Raw genomic sequence first — 16,564 nt, 5'->3', positions numbered from 1 at the left:
TATTCCATTAAAGAAAGTCGCTCGCAACCTGTTTGTCAAGTTCGTTGTGTAAAAAGGTGCTGCAATTTTTAAGATGGCGGATCTAATCTATACAGTTGACGTATATTCGCTGTGCCTGTACTAGCTGAATAGACGATTTGCGTTGACGATTCAACGTCGTGTGTACAGAACTTGCGCGACTCAATACTCGCGACGCAACCATACAATATTAGTTTCCACGATTTATGTTGTCTTGTGGATGAAGGGCCTTAGGCGACATTTTTTTATATTAAAAGGTGGCAAACAAGCAAGCGGTCACATGAATTCGCCGAAATGACGAAGCGACCGCTGCCTATAAACATTCGCAATTGCGGATACGTTGCCTACCGTCAATCAACGAAGGAGGAAACGCACAAAAAGAGAATATTTAACCTTCCAATGCATCTCCTCCTCCATCAAATCCACCTCCTTTTCCCATCCTTTCCTTATATGAATAGGGTGGGAAGGGAAAGATGACTAAAATTATGCCTCCGACACCACACTCATCAGACGAAACGCGGAATTACTTCCACTTCACGCCTGTCTTCTGTGTGGTCGTGGTATTTCACCGGGCGAGCCAGCCAATTGGTGCAACGGTTGTTGTTGTTGCTGGCGTCTACCACTGTTTAGAGTGATTTTTCTCACATCAATATCGATGTGATAAAAATCGCTGTAATTTTTTAAGTGGCGGAGCAAAACTGTACATTTGACATGTAGTTGCCATGCCTGTCCGAAGGTAAAATATTAGTTTCTTGTAAGGTTTAAGTTGTCTTGTTTATGATGGGGCCTTACCACAACTAAATCTCTTTATGTTTTGACATTAATGTTTATTTATTCAGAATTGTATAAAATATTGGCAATAGGTTGCTATTTCTTCAGTCGCGCGGCTAATCTCTTAGTGGAAAAGTGGTCTTACCACATCTAAACTATACTAGAAAAAAAAACTTCACTAATTTTATATTTCAAACATATTACCCAACACAACATAAGTATTAACCAAAATATTTAATCTATTTTTGTTTGTTCAAAGAACAAAAGAACCGAAATAGCAAACGTTTGTGACCAACAAAGTAGAAAGCCACAAAGCTGCTACTGTTATTTTAAAGTAAATTGAACTGGCAAATATTTTAAATAGGTCACATTCGTCGGTATTCGTGACAGCTGGGGGCCTAGCACGAATATTTGTGATAATTGCCATCGTATCGTCATCAACAAAATTTATGGATGAGATGGATGGATTATGCGAAAGGTAACATGATTAAGAATGGAGTGGCGACAGAGATAAATGCGAATGTTTAAATCGATGGAGGGATGAATGTTTGTTGGAAGGTATCTCGATGACGGTTTCATAGATCTCAATGAAATTTGGCATAAAGATAGACATAGTCTGGAAGAACGCATAGGCTACTATTTAAGTTTTTTTTTAATTCCGTGCGGACGGAGTCGCGGAAGACAGTTAGTATATGATAAGTGCAAATGTATGGATGGATGAATGCATGTTTATTAGAAGGTATCTCTAGAACGGCTACATGAGTCTCTCTGAAATTTGATTGAAGATGTAGAACATGTTCTAGAAAGACACATAGGCTATTAATTAATTTTTGTTAATTCCGCAGAGACGGAGTCGCGAGCAACTGCTAGTGGAGTATATTCACTACTTTAGACTTGAGTATACTTAGTACAAAGGCGATATGTCCCATATAGAACAGAACACGTAGAATCTTTGTATTTTTAATGGCACAATGCCAACACACGACAATACACCAAATTATGAAAAAAAAAAAAAGTGCTGCCATTTTGCAATTTGCTTGCATTAAATTGAATGTGACGAAGAAAAGTTACTGATTTAAGTGTTACTTAATATTGGTAAATAAAATAACCTAAAATTAATGTAAAAATATCCAACCTATTGAGGCTATAATAGATAAAATAGCGCCATCTGTTTTCTGTTTCTCATTTTTTATAGTTAAAACTAAATTATTTAGCAATGAAAAAAGTTATGGCGACTGTTCTTTTTTACTCACACTATCACAAAATATATTTCAGCAGACTATTTAATTAATAACCACGATAAAGGTTAAAAATGAACAAAAACTTTTTTAGACGCATAAGTTCAAAAATAGATTTGCTTTTGCTGTAGTTTTTGATTAAAATTAAAAAAAGTATCCCGTCCTCTTGACACGACGGGGTTGAGTCTCCTGACCTTTTTTGTACACGAGTGGCCTGTTGTCTCCTGATATACTAGTAAATTAACGCATATACTAAAAATATAGTGTCACCAAAATATTTTAACATTTTAGCACAGTACCACATATGTATGGAGTAAATTTTAGAACATTTTTGGATCCAAAAGTTATAAGATCGAATTAAATTTTTAGTAACAATATTTGTATGTAAAATACCAAACTATAATTGGAAAAATTCGAAATGTCATCGCCCCCTGTAGAAATTAATTGGCAATTTTCTTTTCTTTCACCTTCCAACTCCACAATAGTACTAGGCGTTGAACTGTACTCCGTAACCGAAACACTTAATTGACGTACTTGATAAATGATCTGAAACGATTGGAATACTTAATTAATGTAAGCCCTTTCATCACGAGTTACTAAGCACGAATGACTGATGATGAAGCGTAAAAAAAATTGTACTATTGATTATTTTATTTATTGAGTTCAAAAAGTCATATATCGGCATAGGATAAAAGGTTATTCATTTATACTGTTTTGTATTTGATTTATAGTTTTTTCGAAATTCGTAGGAAAAACCGCGATATAATAAGTAAAATTTAATTTAGTTCTTTGATAAAAGAAGCGACAAAACATCGCATTTTATCAGTCATTTTTGCATCATACGAATTCTTCTTTTTTTTCTTTCTCTTATATAGCTTAGTGTTTTGTACTTTCTTTTACTTTTAACGCAAGTTCGAAAAATTAATATTTTGCCTCTATTTAGAAATTAATATTGTATGTCAGTTTTAATAATACTATGTATATAAAGTGAATAGTAAATGAATAAATGTAAAATAGATACAGATTATAAAATCATATTCCCGTAAAATAAACAGACTTGTGGTTAGCAATAAATTCTCTTTTGTCGTGATTAAATATTCACTTGAATTCGGTTTGTTAAGGATACAAGTATTGCACCTTTGGGAAATTATTTTCTTACAAAGAAAACGAAATAGATAACTTTGTCGTACACAAGCTTACTGCATTTTATATTTCTTATATTACAATTTAAAACTTAATTTATAATCTGTAAATAAAACTGTAACCTTCTGAAGGTGGGACTTTTTTTCTGATATTTAATAATTCAAAATTATATTGTAGAGCTCAGGGGTTAAGCCCTTGACTTGCAATCTGCAGGTCCTGGGTTCGAATCCCGCCATGTACCAATGTGTTTTTCGATTTTCGATTTACGTATGTACATTTACCCGACGTTCTTACGGTGAAGGAAAACATCGTGATGCAACCTGCATATATCTGAGAAGAAATATGTGTGAAGTCAACCAACCCGCACTTGGCCAGTTTGGTTGACTATGGCCTAGTCACCCCTAACTTGGGGTAGGCTCCGAGCCCCTCAGTGGGGACGTAGAGTGAGCTGATGATAAATATTGTAACAGTCAAACCTGGATAAATGAGAACTGGATTAGAAACTTTTATAAGGGACGGTCCGTGTAGAGTCTCGACGGACGACCTTCATAAGAGAGAATCTCGGCTTACAGAGAAAAATCCCTTGGAAAAGTCCCTTGGACTCTCGCTTGTTATGTTTTCATGACGTATATTTTATGATTTCATGTTCCATTGTGATAGGTGATTGAAGAGCAATGGTAGCATTCGATTTGTTATTTCTTGGAATGTCGTGGAGATTTATTGATTTTTTGTTATAATCTATATATACCTATATAAAAGAAAGTTGTTTTAGTTACACTATTTATAACTCAAGATCGGTCGAACTGATTAGCTGAAAATTGACAGGGAGGTAGCTTAGAACTAGGAAACGGACATAGGAACTTTTTTATCTTTTGTGCATTTTTTTTTATTCCGCGCAGAGTCGCGGGTAAAAGCTAGTTATTTATATTTTAACAATCTTCATTGTACTCTCAATTCATTTAATTTAAATTCTAGTATAAATATGTATAAGGTTATACTCGTTAATAAATCACAGGACATTTAACAGTTATCGTAAATTCAGGTCAAGCCGAAACTGGCTTAGTCGACGTAGAATTACTAAAGAAACCAGGTGTGGTTCGTGAATTTAAATTCCAAACCAGTATCGTAAAGTGAATTGGGTTAAGTAATTCAACTTGAAACAGCTGTTTATTATTAAACTAATACGCCAATTTAAACTTAAACCATTTTAGTTAAAAGACATCTTTTATATGCAAAAATAATTACCTTTTCAAGATAAAATATTCAATTTCAATTTGCCGTTGATTTGAAATTAAAAAGTTTTTTAAGCTTTTATATTACGTACCAGCTGTCGCCCGCGACTCAGTCCGCTCGGAATTAAAAAAAAACATAAAAATTGCCTATGTCTTCTTTCAGACTATGATCTACATCTTCGCCAAATTTCAACTAGATCCGTTGAGCCGTTGTGGAGATACCTTCAAACATCTATCCATTTAAACATTTGCATTTATAATATTAGTAAATGTATGGAATTCTTGAATATAGTATATACATATAGCAAACACTTGTGAAACAATTGTCAAGTTTAAAAACAAATCTGACTGACCTATGGGTTTAATTTATGGTAACTTAGTAACTAGTCTAGGATAAAACAGGAATTTGTCGTCACTAGACTTGTCTAAGCATTTTACAACAGAATGGTTTTACTATTATATATACAAACCCTTTTACTTAAATGAAAGAAAAAAACTTACATATTATAAATGCGAAAGTTTAGATGGATGTTTATTAGAAGGTATCTTCAGAAAGGCTCAACGGATTTTGAAGAAATTTGGCATAAGTCTGGAAGAACATTTATGCTACCATTTATAATGTTACGCGGACGAAGTCGCGGTCGACCGCTATAGTTTATACTTCGCGTGGTAGTGTGGAAATTCTAAATAAATATTTCAATTTCGATGATATATTTCACAAGACTTACATCATTGCTTAGAATGTGTATCTGTCAACTGAGTTTAATGTAAAACGGTAAGATGGATTACGTTCGTACTAAAATACGGCTAACACGGACCAAGTGCCTTACAGTTCTAAATATTATACGAATGATAATAAGACGGTTTGCAATCTTAGATATACAATACATATACTATTTAAATTAATATCTATTCTATATATATAAAAGAAAGTCGTGTTAGTTACACTATTTATAACTCAAGATCGGTCGAACTGATTTAGCTGAAAACTGATGGGGAGGTAGCATAGAACTAGGAGACGGACATAGGAACTTTTTTATCTTGTGTGCATTTTTTTTATTCCGCGTGGACGAAGGCGCGGGTAAAAGCTATATTTTATAAAAGTAATGCTGATTTTAATAATTTTCGTATGATTGATTAGTACAAGATAATTTGAAGCGAGCATATCACCATCTCAAAGGCCGGCAACGCTACTGCGATTCCTTTGGTATTGCAGATGTCCATGGGCGTCGATGAACACCTTGGTGTTCCCGCTGCTCGTTTGCCGCCTTCTCTTATATAAAAAAAAACAATCTGACTAGTACAAGTCTCATAAAAACACAAGCTTTCACTATTGTGACAATTAGTAATTGATTTATGAATCAAATTAAAAAAAAACAACTGTCATAAACAATGTAAATCGTTTCTCGTAATACGTTTTCATCGAATAAAATTGAATTATATCAGAAAAAAACATTTAGATGTTATCTTTAATGTCTATCACATTGATAGAAAAAAAAAATTAGGACCTTCAAGCCTCAATTAGAGTACGTTTCCACTGGTATAACACTTATTCAGAAACATATCTTTAACTTTATTCTTTCAAAGTGAAAGAAAGGGACGACGATAAGTTTTATACAGTCGTTTTGACAGTGAAAATCCACAGTTAAATATGCAGATGTTACAAGATAATAAAGATAAGCTTTAGTAGAAAGAAATCGACTATAACCAATCTGGTATCATACGTTAATGATATATCTACGTCCATAGACTCTAAATTACAAGTAGATGCAATCTATACTGACTTCAGCAGCGCATTTGACAAGGTGGACCACAATATTTTAGCAAAGAAGTTATCTAGCTATGGTGTGCATGGGGTGATCTTAAATTGGTTTCATTCTTACCTTAGTAATAGGAGACAGTATGTAGTCACAGGTGGGTTTAAATCAGAGGCCTTTGTTGTTGCATCTGGCGTGCCTCAAGGTTCACACTTAGGTCCTATATTATTTTTAGCCTTTGTAAATGACATCGTTAATGTTATAAAGAATAGCAACTGCTCAATGTTTGCTGATGACATTAAAATTTATAAATGTGTACAAAGTTTAGCTGACGCTCAATTATTGCAGGACGACATAAACGCTATTGAGAGATGGTGCGAATCAAACAGGATGGTTTTAAACGTCAAAAAATGCTTTCATATAAAATTCACGAAAAAAACTCGGCCTCTTCCTACATCCTATTCGGTAAATAATGTGGTAATGCATGAAGTTTCCAGTATACGCGACCTGGGCGTTCAATTAGATTCTAAGCTCTCATTTATAGACCATATCGACAACATGGTCGGTAAAGCAAACAGAACTCTAGGATTTATTAAAAGGTGCTGCAGGGACTTCAAAACTATTTTGCCTCTAAAAATACTCTATAACGCGTATGTAAGGAGCGTGCTCGAATACGCCTCTCCTGTTTGGAATCCAATGTATCAGTGTCACATTGATAGAATAGAACGAGTCCAAAAAAGTTTCACGAGGTATTTAGTCTATAAAGATAAGACCTGCTCGCGCGAGCTCGATTATGTAAACAGATTAGATCGTTTTAAAATGACGTCTTTAAATCATCGTAGGACTGTAACAGATATATTATTATTATATAAAATTATAAATGGTATGGCTATAGCTCCAGATTTAATCAGCAAGATTGAGTTGCTAGTCCCTCGACATGCGTCTAAAAGATATAGTAGAAAAAGAGATATGTTGATGATTCGCCGTTATCGCTCGAATGTAGGCAGGAATGCACCTATCAATAGAATTTCACGTGAATTTAATGAAACGATTAATAAGTTATCGGATATAGACATTTTCTTTGATTCAGTGTCATCTTTTCTTAAAAAACTTAATGCAACTGTTTCCTTAAAACCGGATAAGTAATATATACATTTTATTCTGTTTGCTTATATTTCATTACATGTTACTAAATTTTTTTTTTTTTTTGATTGTCACTGCACTTTGTTTTGGATCTCTTTAGATGTGTATAAGTATAATGTTATTTATAGTTTTGTTATTGTGGTACTCTCTTTGATTACATGAATGCTGTGTTTGCCTGTAATTGAAATATGTTTAAGATTACGCTTACATGAAACTTATGTTTTAAATTATGTATAACTGTGTGTAACATATTTTGTTGGCAACCCTAAATAAATAAAATAAAAAATAAAATAAAATAATGTTGGACGAGGTTAAAGGTTAGATATTTTTTTTACAATTTTACTTTTTACTGCTAAGATAGAATATTGAATTTAGATTATTTTGTAAGTGGTCTACTTGTGTAATAGAGTATCTACATTGGTTTGAAGTCCAGAATGTGCGTAATTATTTTGTTAACGAATTCTGATTAGATTTTATGCAAACTATAATCTAATATACAAAATTCTCGTGTCACAGTTTTCGTCACCGTACTCCACCGAAACGGCTTGACCGATTCTCATGAAATTTTGTGAGCATATTCAGTAGGTCTGAGAATCGGCCAACATCTATTTTTCATTTTTTTTAACTGCGCGCGGACGGAGTAGCGGTTGACAGCTAGTATACATTATATATCTTATTGGATGGATGTTTGTTTTAAGGTATCTCGGGAACAGCTCAACGGATCTTGATGAAATTTGGTACAGATGTAGAAGATTGTCTGGAAGAACAAATTGGCTACTGATTATCATTTTCAATTCCCCACGGACGGAGTCGCGGGCGACAACTAGTAATAAATGAATTACAAGTTCAATCAAATTGTTATTTTTACTCGTCTACTGTGTGTTTGTTCCGTTGAAATTGTTACTACAGATTTACTTAACTTGTAATTTGCAGTGAGACTTTAATAAAAGAACTAATTACCAAAGAAAGTTTCTAGTGTTGTTAAAGTTACTGCAAGTCCATGCTTATCTTACATTCAAAATTGCAAAAGTTAACGCGGTTAGCAGAAGTTTTATAATGCTCCAAAGTATATTTACTCTTCATTTCTGATCTCTGAATATTGCAGGACTTTGTCGGCATTTTTATGTCTCTTAGAAACATTTATTAGTAACACGATAAAGTCCAAAAACACTGATTTCAGTTTTAAAATATATAATTAAAGTATAAATTGAGCGAAACTTAAGGGGTGAACCTACAATAATTCCCATAGAAATTAAAATTGGTAGGTAAGTTCAGAACAGAACTTATGTGAGATCTGAAAAGTGTGTTGCCACCGGCCTCGGCGTTTCGTCCAGCCTTTCCCAGCCTTTTGTATGCATACATGTTGTATTTGTGTAGCCGATAACGAAAAACATATTATTAAAATTTTTGCTTGTCTGCCTGTCTGTGTATGTTTGTCGGTATGGCCAAATTAGTTCCTGGTAATCTCCGGAACTGCTGGAACAATTTTGGTTGTTAATTCATTGTTCCGGGGCGTATTTTTTATTTATTCATTCTTTAACCTCATCTCTTTTATGTCGCCGAGGCTTATGTCGTAAAGTTGTTCAATTTCTGATTGTAATTACACGGTTCGTTTCACACACGTTTTGAGTCTCTAAATGAAATTACCTTGAGTTTACATTGTCAAAACACGCGTACAAAAATGTATTCCTTGTTTAAAAATGAGAATAGTTTTTGTTTGGTGTATTCTGCAGTAGAAATCCACTGTTAGATTTCTTGATGTCAAAGTCGAAAGCTTAACAACTATTTAACTTTATCAAGTTGGTATTCCAAGTTGCGATAAGTAGACGAAACTATCAAAGTAAGTTGAACTTTGAAACCATTTTAAGTTTTGTGAGGTGAAACTTTAAATACGATGCTTTGTTTCATTTGGAAATACCACAAAGCTTTTAACTTTAAAATTTAAATTGAAATATGTCAGTTAAAATTATTTTGACTGCGGTAGAATTAAACTAGTGGTTACTAGTTAATAAGAAAACTAGTGGAAAATGAGATATAGCTAATTCCTTCTTGAGTTTTTCAAGAATGGGTTTAAGTATTCGTAACTAGTGCAAGTGTTTTTATTAATTAAAGAAAATGTTTGACAAAAGTTCTCTTGACTTCAAAAATATAAAGCCTCTATATACATTATATTCGTGAACTCAAAGCTTTCACAAATAAAAAACAAAAGACGGAAAAAGGTGAAAGTTTTTTAATTTTTGCCGGAAATGAAAAAAGCAAGACAGCGTTTGGAACTTTGCCCAGTTGGCGCACGTTCCGTTATCCATGTCGCCCTTATGTCAGACTGTTTTAGCATTAAAGCGCTGCATTGCTTTAAAATTAATACTGAATGCGATAACCGGGTTGGGACTGAATTAAATTATAACGAGCACGCTGCCAAAGGTTTGTCGTTGTTTCCAGTGACTTTTTAAGGTTGAAATGTGATAAAACTATTTTCTATCTTTTACACTATCTCGTAGATAATAATTTCTACGTGGCATTGTCTAACGCTTCCGGGTGTGAAAGCCTTGTTTGAAATAAAGATTCTATGTTTGGTTGACTGTATTATTCATTACTAAGAATATTAAATATATTTTTGGAACGAAGTTCCTTATCGCGCGTTTTGAAAGGGGGCTAGACGGAAAAAATTCTTACGAAAAGTTGTCACGACACTTTTCACGTCTACTTCACCATGGCAACGACGTGACAATATATAACAAAAATTCATAGAAATTAAATGTACTTCTTGTGAAGACTTAAGTTTTTTATTCATAGAATAAACATTGGTTCCTTCACTAATTAATCGAAAGGAACTTCGTTCCATCCGGGTGACCCTTGACACCTCTCAAGTTTTTTTAATAGTTTTATTTAACGTTCTCTTCTATTGAATTGGGTCTAATCTTGTAATTTAAATAACTCCTACATCTAGTTGATAGATTGAACTGAAATTTGGAACACGTCTAGAATTAATGACAATATACTATGTAAAAAGCGTTTAATGTTAAAAGTTTTTTTAACGATTTTTTTTACTTTAACTGTAGAACAGTTTCACTGATGACTAACCACAATTTAATTTTGTGACAGACTGTATAAGGATAGGAAAGAGTGAGATGGCGAAAATCGTCGTAACAAAGATTAATGGGGTCGGTCCTTCGTAAAAACTAAACTAGGCCACGAAATTCACTTCATACATTATTAACGGACACCTTTTGTCCTGACTTCTGGAATACGAGGCGTTCGGGGATGAAATTTTAATATAATTTTCTGACTAGTTTCATGCAATTTAATTTTCACGGCGAGGAATTTGGTAGCGTTAATTTTAGATGTTTTATTTGTACCTCATATAAAAATGTATGTAGATATTACTTTTCTTACATTTACTTTCTATAGATAACTATTAAAATAGAAAACAATAGATGGCGCTTTTTACAACATATATATAAGTATCTTGAAACGCGACATTAAAATTTTGCTCCACACTTCTATTTGGGGTTAATAAATTGTCCGATTTAGTTAACTTACCCTAGTAAACAGAAATTGAAGTTATCTTAACATCTAAAACTTACGAATTTTTTTATTTAAAAAATTGTGCTGAAAATTAGGAAAGTTTCTTGATAACCGCATTGACGTTTGATAAACAACATTTTGACAGTTAAGTGCTAAAGCCAGTCTAGTCAAAATTTTATAAGAGCGATGAAAGCGATCGTTAGAACATAGACCGAAGAAGTATAAGTAATTAAACCTGAAGTATTGAACTATTAAAGTATCAAGATGAAAGGTGTTCACGCTGCTGAGACGTTTAAACAAAAACAATTTATCCCTATTTTTTTGAAGAGACATGAAAGGACACCAACATGCAGATATTAAAGGATACAATTGTCAAGAAAAACTCCAATTCATTGCACAGTGAATACTTTTATTCCATTTTCAACATTTCTAACGGTCAACTAGCATAGTTTCCACTAGACGACTTATCACATCGACGGATATCCAATGACTGGCCGAGCTCCTGACTCAATAATCAAAACGCTGTTTCAACCCCACCACTCTCAATCCATTCGCCGGAAGTTGTCACAAAAGAGTGACGGGGTCGAGCAGTGCTGCCATTTAAGAAAACTTGCACACATTTTTTGCACACATTTGTTGCAACCATTTCAAATAAGCTCGAAGCTTGTGCTAGGACATGGTTTACTACAATAGTCCAATGACCGGATTCGAACTAACCACCAAAAGATCGGCGATCCGAATTAACAACAAACTAAAACTATCTTTTATAAAATTATTACACAATAATTGAGAGCTATTACGTTTTATAAAGAATTGAAACTATAAAGTGAAATTCATTTGACAATTTGTTTTCTCGACATTCTGAAGGATTAAACAGTCTTCCTCAAATATACACGTCAACAAGTCGTTGTTCTGAAGTTCCGCAAATTGTATGTCGCAAACATCTGGAGCCCTATTTCGAATTGAAATAAGGAAATTCAAAGCTAAGAGTCGTCATCGTGTGTTGAGGTATTCTTTGACTTTTGTTCAGACTTTGTATGTTAGAGTTATCGCAGAATTCCTCTGTCGTGACATTTAATTAACCATAATGTAACCTTACCACTAATCTATCCCAAAATATTTGACATATAACACATTCCAGTTTAACCCTTATTTTGCTAAATGTCTCCAAATTACAATAAGTTTTCAATAAACTTTAAATCTTGTTAACTAACTGAGCGATAGACAAACTTTTCATTTGTCCGCCATTTTGTGTAGGGTTCGATTTATCAAAATGGCAGATGACTTGCACTTCGCTCACAAACTTCTATCAACAATATTATCCAACAACAAATTTTAACTACAATAAATAAGTAATCAATCAAATCTGTGTTTAATTATTTTGAATGTAATTATTGTTCCCGTTTTAGTTCCGAGATATAAAGCTGTTGAGCTTTGTAAAAAATCTCAATTGTTTTCCGCCTATTTTCATATTATATGTTAAACGATAACATCGCTACAATTTTATAATTTCATTCCAAAATCAGCGCCTGCAATATTTTTGTCCGCAAAACAACTTACAGTTTTGATTGCAGTTTTTATTCTAAACAATTTTTTTGTTCACTCATTCCATTATTTCCAATAAACGAAATAGGGAATATCAGACGTTATTTATATGAATTTAAAATTTTAATGCTTTATATTAACAGTACTTTCATAATTCTATTATATAAACAGAACAAAAAAAATATTTTCCTTTTTATATACTTTGTTTATTTGTTTTCTAGGAAATACTTATACCTCTATGTATTTATAAGAATTAAAGCTAATTTTCTTGATACACATTTTCCTTATTTTGAATTCCCACTGTTTACATAACGTAGAAAAGTTTTAATTGGATATTTCTTTTCCTTCAAGTTTCCTGCCCAAGATATTTAGGTAATGAGATGTCTTTTTAAATCACGGACTGTTTCCCAAAGAAGTAAATAGGTACATATTTGTTTTAAAATCTATAAAAACTTTGTAGAGACATTTAAATATTGGAAACTAGCTTTTACCCGCGACTCCGTCCGCGCGGAATAAAAAAATAGAAAACGGGGTAAAAATTATCCTATGTCCGTTTCCTGGTTCTAAGCTACCTGCCCACCAATTTTCAGTCAAATCTATTCAGCCGTTCTTGAGTTATAAATAGTGTAACTAACACAACTTTCTTTTATATATATAGACTAGCTTTTACCCGCGACTCCGTCTGCGCCAAAAAAAAATAGAAAACTGGGTAAAAAATATCCTATGTCCGTTTCCTGGTTCTAAGCTACCTGCCCACCAATTTTCAGTCAAATCGATTCAGCCGTTTTTGAGTTATAAATAGTGTAACTAACACGACTTTCTTTTATATATATATAGGATTAAGGTATACTTAAACATTTTTTTAAGTCCTAAGTGGAATAAAAGTTTAAGTTAATATACTTCAATGTAAAAGATTTTGGCTGTACTTAATCACTCCATCTGGCCGAGGCATCGTTTGAATGCTTTTTGGCAAAGCTCCGAGAGCTTTCACCTTAATTATTATAAAAGGTAGTGAAACTTTTTCTTAGGCATTTTCTTATATGAAACACCTTTATAAAACGAATCCCATTTTACATACGATCCTAATTAGAAAATGAAAAATAAAATGTTAAAAGCATTTTCTAACCATGATTTTTGTTATATGTTTTTTGCATATGAATTCGTTGTTAGCATAAAACAACTATAAAGTATCGATAGTTCATAGTTGTTCTTTATGCGCGGACGATCCAACACTATGACACCCTTACATTAAGTACTACATTAATTCTCATACAAAATTAATTCGATACTTCATAGGCGTCAGTTACCAAATTAACCATCATTAAATCGACAAATTATAAAAGAATCAAAGAGTATTTTCGTCTAGTATAAATTAGATACGTAGTAATTTGGTAACTTAATAAGATTCAGGGCAAATCAATATAAAGTCGGAAGATGTTGGCTAAGTGCTATACAACACGCCAACTGGAGTGTTCCTCGCGTGTTCAAACCTCGTATACTCACCGTAAAGTTGTTTAAGACTATTTATAACTTGTTGTAACGCCTTTACCTTGAATGCGGAAAACGATACTCAAGTTTGGTATTGATCTAACGAAATTTTATACTCTCATTATTATATTTTCTTTCACATTGATGTTATTTTAAACTTTATAATGGACATTCAAACCATCTAAACTAAGTAAACAGAGGAACGTGAATTCCATACTTGACTTTCATTAGGATATTAATCTTTCACTGTTATTTTCTGAAAATTGTGAAATTAAATTAAGTGATCTTACTAATATTGTAAACTAGCTTTTACCCGCGACTCCGTCCGCGCGGAATAAAAAAAAATAGAAAACGGGGTAAAACTTATCCTATGTCCTTTTCCTGGTTCTAAGCTACCTGCCTACCAATTTTCAGACAAATCGATTCAGCTATTCTTGAGTTATAAATGGTGTAACTAACACAACTTATATATATAAATGTGAAACTTTATTAGATGGATGGATATTTGTTAAAAGGTATCTCCGGAACGGCTAAAGGTATCTCGATGAAATTTGACACAGATGTAGAACATAGTATCAGGCGGGGCCACGGAAGAAAGCTAAAGCGTTCCCGTGGCGCCCGCCATAATGCGTTAGAGGGCAGTCAGGTTTTAGTGGGTATTCCGGTCACCTTCTGTGGCCGGCGAGTCCCAAACTCCTTACGCCATTGCACAGCCCGGCGTAGGCGTGCGTAAACGCATTTCCTGACTTTAAAAAAAAAAAAAAAAAGATGTAGAACATAGTCTGGAAGCATACAGAGGCTTCTTATAAAGTTTTTTTTATTCCGCACTGATGGAGTTGTGGGCAAAATCTAGTAATGTCATAAATACAACTTTTTATGTAGAATAATATTGGTATTTTATATACCCAAAAACATATATATTTAAGTATATAAATATATAGAGAATGTAATAAATTTGTCGCTTGTGAAATTCATCCGGGTCTCCACAATAGCAGCCCACTTCAATATCAAAAAATACAAGTAGGGATCAATAAAATATGGGTACACCATGATTAACAGATTTTGTGGATTCTAAGGAAATTATATGCGTATTGAAATTAAACAAACACGATTACACTAAACAATATATAAATTTAAATGATGTAACAATTTGATATTTTTCTGATTGTGGTTTTCGACTGACGTCACATTTGTATTAACACATATTATTGTCTTTCTTTAGCCAAAGAGAATGAAAGGGATGGCATTAAGGCATACAAGTGCTTAGAAAATATAACCAACGTTAGGACGGTATTACAATCTAGAATAAAAGGCATGATAAGGACATTTTGCAATTGTTAATTTGTGATGTAAATGAACACCGTGCAATGCGTATTGATTAATTTGACTTGATTTAAATTTCTTATACAATTCATAATTATTATTTGATGGAATGTCAATCTTTACTTCGTCGTGTGATGGTACAAATATTATTCTAGTTTTCTTTGATTTTTGATTAGAACCCATATCATAAGATCTCTTCCAATTAACTTCGGTAATCGGATATTGTTTTGTATTGTACGTAGTTTTGTAGTCATTTAACCGTCTTGTTGGTTGATTTCTGTTTGCATTTGTTATATAAATATATTTTTTATTACGATCGTTGAAATAAAAATATTGATTTGTTGTATCGTTCCTTAATTTATTAGATACTTCTTCAATTCTTGTTTTGTTGTGTTCATTTTTGTCTTCCTCAGTATTTTGTTGAGTTTTATTTTGAGAACGATACAAAATCATAGTCAATATTTTTTCAAAATTATTTTGTTTATGTGATTTATTGCTCGGATTTTCTGAAATCAACTAGAAGTATTTTAATTATATTAATTTTATGAGTCGTTATATTAGTTCAATTATTTGCTATGTAAAAAAACGTAGCCCAGATTATTTTTGTATTAAAAGGTGCCTAATAATTAAGTGGTTTACATTATCGACCGAAACTAAAATAGCGGAGTGATCGCTGCTTAAATATTTCATGATCTTTCTACATAAAGGTCATCATCTCCCTGTCCTTATCCCCCTCTATATAGAGTCGACATTTTCGTTATTCATATCGATCTAATCACCTTTGCAATCGTTACTACTTTTTACTGTCCCAAACATCAATTTTGTCATTGTTGAAGAAATGTTTACCGGTAAAATGTTTGTGTGAGGACCATAATTATTGATGTTTGGCCTTAAAGTTATTATTATTTATTAAACGATGTTATTAAAGAATTGTTACCTTTTAAAATCCTTACCATTTTCTTTTGCATCTAGATTATTTATGTCCAATATTAAATGTATCTTTTTAGTGCCTTTTTCCTCGTTCTCTACATTTGTTTCGTTTTTAAAATTTAATGTCTTAAAAAGGATATCTTTTAGTAGATTGTTTTGTTCTTCTAAAATTTTTGTTACTTTTTCGGCAGACATAACATCGGTATTGTCTAAATCTTTTGTGTCATCCAAATTATTTGATAATTTGTGTTCTTCTGGAATTTTATATTCCAAAGTTTTCTGTTGTTTATTATCTGAATTTGTTGTATCTAATTCACTGATTTTCAAGGAATTACCTAAAACTTTTAATAAAGGTATAATAGCTTCGTCAAATAAATGTTCTTTATTATAATTTTCTGGGGATATTATCTTTTCTGTGTTTATATTTCTGTTATTTAATTTGTTTTCAAGA

Source organism: Papilio machaon, chromosome 27, assembly GCF_912999745.1.
Source record: "Papilio machaon chromosome 27, ilPapMach1.1, whole genome shotgun sequence".
Taxonomy (NCBI): domain Eukaryota; kingdom Metazoa; phylum Arthropoda; class Insecta; order Lepidoptera; family Papilionidae; genus Papilio; species Papilio machaon.
This window is presented reverse-complemented; position numbering follows the sequence as displayed.